A 10,423-nucleotide genomic window follows, 5' to 3' on the forward strand; every position below is an offset into this window, starting at 1 on the left:
TACAAAACTTGATATTTATTGTATTCAATATTTGATCAATATTACCATACAGTTATATGTGGGTTCTATTTGTTATTCAATTTTAAGTATTTCCTTGTACAAAGTAAGATGTAATTTCCGATGACAAGGACAGGAAAATCGTAGAAGATTTCATAGAAAGATTATAGAAATATATGCATTTGTACAGGAAGCTTTAAAGGGTCCATTTATGCAAGGTATTGTACATGTATAGGACAGGGTATTGTACACTTATAGGACAGGGTATTTAAAGAACTGAATACTATATTCAGTTATAATTCATACTGTCAAAAAAAAATCAAATATTAAAAGATGATTCAGCTTGAGTTATTAAAGTTAACTTTCACAAAAATAACTATGCTGGAAAATATTCAACCAGAATAATCTAATTCTTGAAAACCTGTCCTTTTGACATTGGATAAAATTCCCTAACTTGAACAAAAAGTGTGAGGTGTAACATGATTTAGATAGCAGTATTGAATATTTAAAAAGTTGCAATACTGCTAGCTTAAGCCTATTTAGTATACTGTAGCTGTTGTTTCAGTGGATACTACTAAATCCTATTACTTTAATTCACTCTTTCTATTATCTGTGCTAAAAGTGAGTAGACATGGAATAGTTCATTTTCTAGATCCTCTCTGTGGCCAAGTCGAACAATTAATTAGTTATATATCTTCAGATATCAAATTTACAAAATGATGTGTGTATTGCCATACTTGAAAAGAAAAAAAAAATAATTGAAACATTTTCAAGTTGCAGACAGAAGTGCATGATGTATGAACTTCTACTTACGAAGTTATGGAAAAGAGAAACAATATGATACTTGTATGTTTCTTTGCCCATTGTACAAATACATTTTGATTAAAGTTCACATTGTAAAATTGAAAGTCGGGTTGTTGTCTCTTTGACACATTCCCCATTTCCATTCTCAATTTTATTACAACTCAGTGCTCACAAGTACAAAAGAGAATAGTTTATACATTATAAATAAATATTCTGATCCTAGGATCATTTTTTATATGGATAAGAAAGGGATTAAATCAGCAACAATATATATTTTTTCAGGAAACCTTGAGGATTAGCTTTGAGAAATAGAAGGTATCAGACAATTCACCAAGTTTTTAACTGCTTCTGTCATGAAATAGAAGTTCCTTCATAATATAAGTACCAAATGGAAGAAATATTCTGTATAATATGTTTTCCACTGGAACAACAAGAACAGAATTCTTTCCTTAGGGAATAAAAGTGTATAGAATATTTGTTCCACTGGGTACAGATATTGTGGCATTTTGTATATAAGTAACATATGGAAGAAATATTCTGTAATATTTTTTCCACTGGAACAAGTAGTACAGAATTCGTTCCTTCCAGTATAAGGGGTATAGAATATTTGTTCCAACAGGTACAGATATAGCATTTGGTATAACAAAGTTTCAAGGGGAAATAATGTTAGGTGGAACAAATATATGCTTACACTTCTACTTACTTTCAATACAATTAGCTTTCATTTAATAATATTTCTGAACTATCAGTTCCCTAAGGTATCATTCAGCCAGGAGCAAAAGCAAAAACTATATGTGCTTAGAGTTTTCTCCTTTTTCTAGTATAACAAGTATATAAAAACCACCTACAATTTTGTCGTTATTCATTTTCTACAAAATGTGCTAATAAGAGTGGGCGTTTTAGGCAAGGAAGGGAAACCCTAGATGCAAGTATTGTTTATTTTGGCTGAAATGTTATATTGAATATTCTGTTATTGTCTTACAAATAAATAAATTGATTTAAGATTAAAATTATTGCCTTTGAAGTCATTGGTTATTGCTTGCTCAGCATGAGAGGATAACATTTAAAACTGGTTACCAGCTGATCCATGTGTTAAATGTCACTTTATTAACAAGATAACCTCGGTGGTCGTGTGGAGGTTGTTGGTTCGGACATTGCTCTTGTCAAACCAAAGACTTGAACATTATGGCTGCCTCTCCTCTATTCACGTAGGATGAAGACTAGTAGGTCCAGTCTGGAAAATGTGTGTGGGAAGTTTGCATGTCTTTTTATACGACTAAAAAATTTTGAGGTCGTATATTGGTATGACGGCGTCGTCGTCGTTGTCCGAAGACACATTGGTTTTCGCACTCTAACTTTAGTTTAAGTGAATGGATCTCTATGAAATTTTACCATAAGGTTCAATACCACAAAAGGAAGGTTGGGATTGATTTTGGGGGTTATGGTACCAACAGTTAAGGAATTAGGGGCCAAAAAGGGGTCAAAAATAAGCATTTTGGTAACTTCCAGACATAACTTGTGTGTTAGTGTATGGATCTCTCAGACATTGTACCACAAGGTTCCATATCACAAAGGGAATGCAGGGATTGATTTTGGGGGTAATTGCCTTAAAATTTTAGGAATTAGGGGCCAAAAATGGGGCAAAAAACAAGCATTTTTCTAGTTTCATGATAATAACTTGTGTGTAAGTGTATGGATCTTTCTGAAATTGTACTACAAGGTTCCATATCACAAAGGGAAAGCTGGAATTGAGTTTGGGGGTAATTGCCCAAAACGTTTAGGAATAAGGGGCCTCAAAGGGGCCAAAAATAAGCTTTTTTCTAGTTTCCAGACAATAACTTGTGTTCAAGTGTATGGATCTTTCTGAAATTGTACTGCAAGGTACCATACCACAAAGGGAAGGCTGGGATTGATTTTGGGGGTAATTGCCTCAAAATTTTAGGAATTAGGGGCCAAAAAGGGGCAAAAAACAAGCATTTTTCTAGTTTCAGGACAATAACTTGTGTGTAAGTGTATGGATCTTTATGAAATTGTACTACAAGGTTCCATATCACAAAGTGAAAGCTGGGTTTGAGTTTGGGGGTAATTGCCCTAAACGTTTAGGAATTTGGGGCCAAAAAGGGGCCTAAAAACAAGCATTTTCTAGTTTCCAGACAATAACTTGTGTTCAAGTGTATGGATCTCTCTGAAATTGTACAGCAAGGTACCATACCACAAAGGGAAGGCTGGGATTGATTTTGGGGGTAATTGCCTCAAAATTTTAGGAATTAGGGGCCAAAAGGGACAAAAAACAAGCATTTTTCTAGTTTCAGCACAATAACTTGTGTGTAAGTGTACGGATCTTTATGAAATTGTACTACAAGGTTCCATATCACAAAGGGAAAGCTGGGTTTGAGTTTGGGGTTAATTGCCCTAAATGTTTTGGAATTTGGGGCCAAAAAGGGGCCTTAAAACAAGCATTTTCTAGTTTCCAGACAATAACTTGTGTTCAAGTGTATGGATCCCTCTGAAATTGTACTGCAAAGTACCATACCACAAATGGAAGGCTGTGATTGATTTTAGGGGTAATTGCCTCAAAATTTTAGGAATAAGGGGCCAAAAAGGGGCAAAAACAAGCATTTTTCTAGTTTCAGGACAATAACTTGTGTGTAAGTGTATGGATCTTATGAAATTGTACTTCAAGGTTCCATATCACAAAGTGAAAGCCGGGTTGAGTTTGGGGGTAATTGCCCTAAACGTTTAGGAATTTGGGGCCAAAAAGGGGCCTAAAAACAAGCATTTTCTAGTTTCCAGACAATAACTTGTGTTCAAGTGTATGGATCTCTCTGAAATTGTACTGCAAGGTACCATACCACAAAGGGAAGGCTGTGATTGATTTTGGGGGTAAATGCCTCAAAATTTTAGGAATTAGGGGCCAAAAGGGACAAAAAACAAACATTTTTCTAGTTTCAGCACAATAACTTGTGTGTAAGTGTATGGATCTTTATGAAATTGCACTACAAGGTTCCATATCACAAAGGGAAAGCTGGGTTTGAGTTTGGGGGTAATTGCCCTAAACGTTTAGGAATTTGGGGCCAAAAAGGGGCCTTAAAACAAGCATTTTCTAGTTTCCAGACAATTACTTGTGTTCAAGTGTATGGATCCCTCTGAAATTGTACTTCAAGGTACCATACCACAAAGGGAAGGCTGGGATTGATTTTGGGGGTAATTGCCTCAAAATTTTAGGAATTAGGGGCCAAAAGGGGCAAAAAACAAGCATTTTTCTAGTTTCAGGACAATAACTTGTGTGTAAGTGTATGGATCTTTATGAAATTGTACTACAAGGTTCCATATCACAAAGGGAAAGCTGGGTTTGAGTTTGTGGGTAATTGCCCTAAACGTTTAGGAATTTGGGGCCAAAAAGGGGCCTTAAAACAAGCATTTTCTAGTTTCCAGACAATTACTTGTGTTCAAGTGTATGGATCCCTCTGAAATTGTACTGCAAGGTACCATACCACAAAGGGAAGGCTGGGATTGATTTTGGGGGTAATTGCCTCAAAATTTTAGGAATTAGGGGCCAAAAGGGACAAAAAACAAGCATTTTTCTAGTTTCAGCACAATAACTTGTGTGTAAGTGTATGGATCTTTATGAAATTGTACTACAAGGTTCCATATCACAAAGGGAAAGCTGGGTTTGAGTTTGGGGGTAATTGCCCTAAACGTTTTGGAATTTGGGGCCAAAAAGGGGCCTTAAAACAAGCATTTTCTAGTTTCCAGACAACTACTTGTGTTCAAGTGTATGGATCCCTCTGAAATTGTACTGCAAGGTACCATACCACAAAGGGAAGGCTGGGATTGATTTTGGGGGTAATTGCCTCCAAATTTTAGGAATTAGGGGCCAAAAGGGGCAAAAAACAAGCATTTTTCTAGTTTCAGGACAATAACTTGTGTGTAAGTGTATGAATCTTTATGAAATTGTACTACAAGGTTCCATATCACAAAGGGAAAGCTGGAATTGAGTTTGGGGGTAAATCCCCTCAACGTTTAGGAATTTGGGGCCAAAAAGGGGCCTAAAACAAGCATTTTTCTAGTTTCCAGACAATAACTTGTGTTCAAGTGTATGGATCTCTCTGAAATTGTACAGCAAGGTACCATACCACAAAGGGAAGGCTGGGATTGAGTTTGGGAGTGATGAATCATAAGGGGGTTCAAAAAATTTGGGGGAGAGATTTTTTTTTTCTTTAAAATTTTCCATTTTAAATTGGTTATTTCTGATTTATATATAAAAGCAAATAATAATATGGTTTGAATAGGTAAATTAAAATTTTTTAAGTTCTTAGACCACATTCATTCTGTGTCAGAAACCTATGCTGTGTCAAATATTTAATCACAATCCAAATTCAGTGCTGTATCAAGCTTGAATGTTGTGTCCATACTTGCCCCAACTGTTCAGGGTTCGACCTCTGCGCAGCAGAGCATTTTATTTTATTCTGTTACTTTATGAACTTGCATGTTACAAATGCTACTCTGCGTGTTAATCTAGTACTAAGCAAGGTTTATATTCATATAATATAAACTCGATCTCGTCCCGATAAGCATGTGATATTATCCACTTGACATTAAACATCAATCCATTATTATCATCGTAATCAATTAAATACACTTGCAATTTAACATAAAGTATGATATAAGTCTTAAGCAAGGTCTCAAAGTTGATCAAACTGCTATTAGATACCAGGAATTAGGGGAATACTTGTACAGATATTTTACCCTCAAGAGATAACAGGCATTTTGAGATGAGAGAACTGTATGCCCAGCTTTAAATCCCCAGAAGTCTTCTAAATTTGTACATTTAACAGACTGCCGTCGACACCAAATGTACAAAGAGACAAACACCATGCATTACGATATGACTCTCAATCTCTGACGAAGTCCCTTTCTAAGGACAAGCACGTGTACACTAGTTATGCTTTATCCTTCCCCCTCTCTAACTCCCGATTGTCTATAACGAAAAGGTACTCAGAAGAACGCACACTTTAAAACAAGAAAAACAATAAATAATTGGATACAATAGAGGACAGAAACACTGAAAGCAATGTTAAAAGTTGCTTCTGTCTCGAAACCTTTGATGCGGTATTTATAAATATATAAATGATACTTGATGTGGTTGTTGCCATACGGGTGTATCAGATTGACGCTTCGGAATATCAAAGTTTGTCTATGAAAGATGATTTAGGGAGCAACCATTTAACTTCAAAAAGGGGGAGGGGGGTTATGGTTATTTGTCTTGAGTCAGATTTCGTGCATTTTTTTTTAGTTTTTCGACGCTATCAATCAAATTATTTTTTCAAAATTTAACACTATAAGGTATGGGGAAAATCTGGGTTCAGAATTTTTTTTTGTCATCTGCTTGACCACAATATTTTTTTTCATCATATTGGGGATTAGAATATTTTTTTAGGGAAAAACCATACCCCGCCCCCCCCCCCCCCCCCCCCCCCCCCCCTTGAAGTTAAATGGTCGTTCCCTTAGAGGAAAGTTGATGTTCAGTAACTGTAGAGCCTAGTTAGGTTAATTACTTCCCTAGTTCAGTAACTAGAGCCTAGTTCGGTTAATTACTTCCCTAGTTCAGTAACTGTAGAGCCTAATTCGGTTGTGTCATTAATTCGGTTTAATATTGATTCAGTCCATTTCACACTTCCTCTTTTTTAAAGAGTGTTCTGCAACTTTAGGAATAGTATAGTGTGGACTCGGTCCAAATATTTTTAGTAATACATGTATGATTAAATCTGACAAGTACAAAAAAGTCGGTATTAAGTAACCCAATATTGTAACCTTTAAAAGTATTAATATATCTTAACCTCATCTAATGGCTTTATTGACCACAACAATTTTAATACTCCGAGTATGTACTTGTGTAATTATTATAAACGGCATTCTACGTCAAGGTCAATGTTTTTGTGAAATGAATGAAGCACTTCTGAAAATAGTGGTTTCGGCTAATCCTAAACACAATTGAAAGATTAATTCTTAACTAAGATTTTTTTTTATACGAAGGTTTAATAGTTTAAAGTGCTCAAAGGCTGAACTTGTTGAGAAATTTTTGCTGATCTTTGCAGATATTTTAGTTTTTATTTCATTTATTCACATCTTTTTATTCTCCTTGTTTTTATATTGGGTTTATTATTTAGACACCAGAAGTAGAAATATGTTACAAGTTTGATTGATTGATTGTTGTTTGTTTAACGTCCAGTATATAAATCTTGCATGCACGCTCAGGACGAGACGTGACAAGTTAACAATAAATGCAATAGGTTTGTCCTTCAATAGGAGATCCACCGGGATTACGAAAGAGAAATTTGGAATACCACAGAAAAATGAGAATATAGTGGATAGGAACAAAATGTTAGCCCTTTGAACAGGCCAACTACGGACCCCTAAAAAATTGTAAGGGTTCTTAACGACCAAACGGAAGACCAACTTTTGCAAAGGATTTATTGCCTAACTGCGGATGTAGATGGGCGCGCGCCCCTAAAAAGCTTATTTAATTATGCTCACGTCGCAATAAAATCGTTGTTTTTTGAATAACCATATGACATTTAGAGATTAGCTTACAGTCTTCAACACAAGACCGTTTTCTTTCTAATATATGCTGAGCTCTAAATCGGCCCGAGTTAAAAAAATAAGTGAATAAATTTAACTTTTTACCGCTACCACTTCAAATTTTGTTTGGGGGTCCGCGGGCCCCCTTTTTCAAAATCCTGGATCATCATCTGGCTTCAGCTTATTTTACAAAATACTTTCTTTAGACCTGTAATACTGTGCCCCCTCAGTCGTGGTTTATTGATTTTGAAACTATTGCATTAAGTGTATTATTCGATCAGTTTAAGTTGAACCACTGATGGTAAGTCAATGATATTTGGTATGCAGTTGTATTGACATTAGCACATTTAATTTCTATGGAAATTAGTTAACCCTGTCCCCCTCAGTCTTGGTCTATTGACTTTGTTAAAATTTGTTAAAGTTTGTGATCAGGTCAGTTGAAGATGAACCACTGATTAGTAAGTCAATGATAATGGGTATGCAGTTATATTTAGAGTAGCATATCCCATTTTCAAGGAGATTCGTTGGTCATGTACAGAGGCGGATCCAGAAATTTTCATAAGTGGGGGCCCACTGACTGTCTAAGAGGGGGTCCCGCTCCAGTCATGCTTCAGTGATTCCCTATATAATCAACCAAATTTTTCCCACAAAAGGGGGGCCCGAGTTCATTGACTGAATGTTTGGAATACTGAGTTTAAATGTTAAAGTACTGCCATTTTAATTTCAACATGCATTTTATTATCAAAATTACATACAGGCGAGACATATCCCTGTGTCAACCGTTAATCAATCAATCAGATAAAGTCATGGTTAAAACTTGGATACACATTCCACACAAATTGTAATATTTTACGTCCATTTAACACGTTTGCTATTCTCACCATATTAATTAATTTACAACTGCTCCACGAAGCTGTTACTATCGTGTATGAATTTCATTGCTTTCCTCTATGTTTTCACAATTTTTTTTAATGTCCATTATCACACTTTCTCTTCTGACGTACATAAAGCAAAACCTCACGGATTAATTAAGGATGGCATTGGTTAGTTTCATTCACCAATGTATATATTACGATTCAAAATGATTTCTAAACATTTTTTGGGGTTAGATTGTACTACATTTTTCATAAAATCCAGTCTGTTTGATTAAACCGTCTTACCTAGAATGGGTACATTTTACTGAGCAATTGGCAAATTATTTTGAGGAATATTTCTCTGAAAATCCAATTAAAAGGAGGAGTATGATCAGAGCCTTATATAACCTCCCAAATTACAAAAATAGTAAAGTTCTTCAAGATTATCAAACATGTTTCATTTAATGATAAATGAATAGGGTGATATAAAATAAATATGGACCATTTATTGATATGTTACTATCATGAGGCTGAAATAATATGGACCCTTTATTGATACAGTCCAACTTGTTATGTTACTATCATGAGTCTGATATAATATGGACCCTTTATTGATACAGTCCAACTTGTTATGTTAGTATCATGAGGCTGATATAATATGGACCCTTTATTGGTACAGTCCAACTTGTTATGTTACTATCATGAGGCTGATATAATATGGACCCTTTATTGATACAGTCCAACTTGTTATGTTACTATCATGAGGCTGATATAATATGGACCCTTTATTGGTACAGTCCAACTTGTTATGTTACTATCATGAGTCTGATATAATATGGACCCTTTATTGATACAGTCCAACTTGTTATGTTACTATCATGAGTCTGATATAATATGGACCCTTTATTGATACCATGGCAAAAAAAACGGAAAACGACCAAAAGACGAACAACAAACAATCTACAAAGCTAAAGAATAAGCAACACGAGCCTAACGACCAAACTGGATGGTATATCCTGTGCTCCAAAAGAGTAAGTAGATTGCCTTTTTACTCATTCTTCTTGGTAAAATTATACATGAGCCAAGGTCATTAACAACAGGGGCGGTTTTAGGATAATTGAAACAGGGGGCGTATAATCAAATCTGTCAAATTTTTTGGACCTTTTTTTTTGCTACAAAACATAAAATAATTGTGAAATGCATAAATTGCCATATTCATTACAATATAAGCAGATTACGATAGCTTTTTTCTTTTTCTTTTTTTTTGAAAAGGGGGGGGGGGGGGGGGCGTACGCCCATTACGCCCTCAACTGGACCCGCCCCTGACCAAAAATATAAGATAAGATAAGATAAGATATTTTATTTCCAATTATGGGCCCCAAAGGGCATAAACATTACAACATCAATAATTTTTCATAATACAATACAATGAGATAAAAAAAAAAAAAGTTAAACGAGAACTATTTAAGTTCTTAAAGAATACGTAGATAAAGAATCTATAGTATGTTGTTTTTTTTAATACTAATGCATTTTATTGCAAGTGTGGTTGATATAGATAACAAACAAGCAGCCCAAAAAGAAAAAAAGAAAAATAGATATCCACATATGTATAGTACACAAAAAGTTGGATCAATTAAATATATAATAATTAGCCAAAAAGAAAGTAGAAATTAATATATTTATCCATGTAATTATATGTCTTTATAAAATTTGATAGATTTATAATACTTTTTGATTTTCGAATTCCACGAGCAAAATAAGTGGCTCTGTTGTACCTCCTCTTTCACAGTTTTAAATATGAAAATAAGGAGATATTGTATAGTTGCCAATCAGACAACTCTCTATAAAGCACAAAGAACAAACACATGAAGCGTAACGAATGTTTATGCATTTCATACGATACGACTTTATTGACTATTCCATATACTCGAAATATTGTTTTACGTGTTTTTGTTGTTTTGTTTTCAATATTTACTTTAATCACAACGTGACTATTATCCATTGATAAAGAATTATTTTTTACATTTGAATCTTTTTGGAAATAAAAAAAAATGGTTATTTCGCACACAAGACATTCCAATTTACTAGGCGGACGAGGTAGGAATTTGATTGAAGAGACCCGGACAACTGCCAAAAAATGAACGGAAACCGTATATGTTATTTTCACAAATTTTAAAAAATGAAGA

The 10,423-nt window shown here is 34.6% G+C and overlaps 1 long non-coding RNA gene across 1 annotated transcript; it reads left to right on the plus strand.

Moving 5' to 3' along the window:
- Positions 1-2,100: 2,100 nt before the first annotated feature.
- LOC127736109 (uncharacterized) lies at positions 2,101-4,527 on the plus strand. The gene is made up of 2 exons (XR_007998804.1): positions 2,101-3,484; positions 4,126-4,527. It is a non-coding gene; the product is annotated as an uncharacterized LOC127736109 (long non-coding RNA).
- Positions 4,528-10,423: the final 5,896 nt, after the last annotated feature.

The sequence above is a fragment of the Mytilus californianus genome, unplaced genomic scaffold, assembly GCF_021869535.1.
Source record: "Mytilus californianus isolate M0D057914Y unplaced genomic scaffold, xbMytCali1.0.p SCAF_3, whole genome shotgun sequence".
NCBI classification, from domain to species: Eukaryota; Metazoa; Mollusca; class Bivalvia; order Mytilida; family Mytilidae; genus Mytilus; species Mytilus californianus.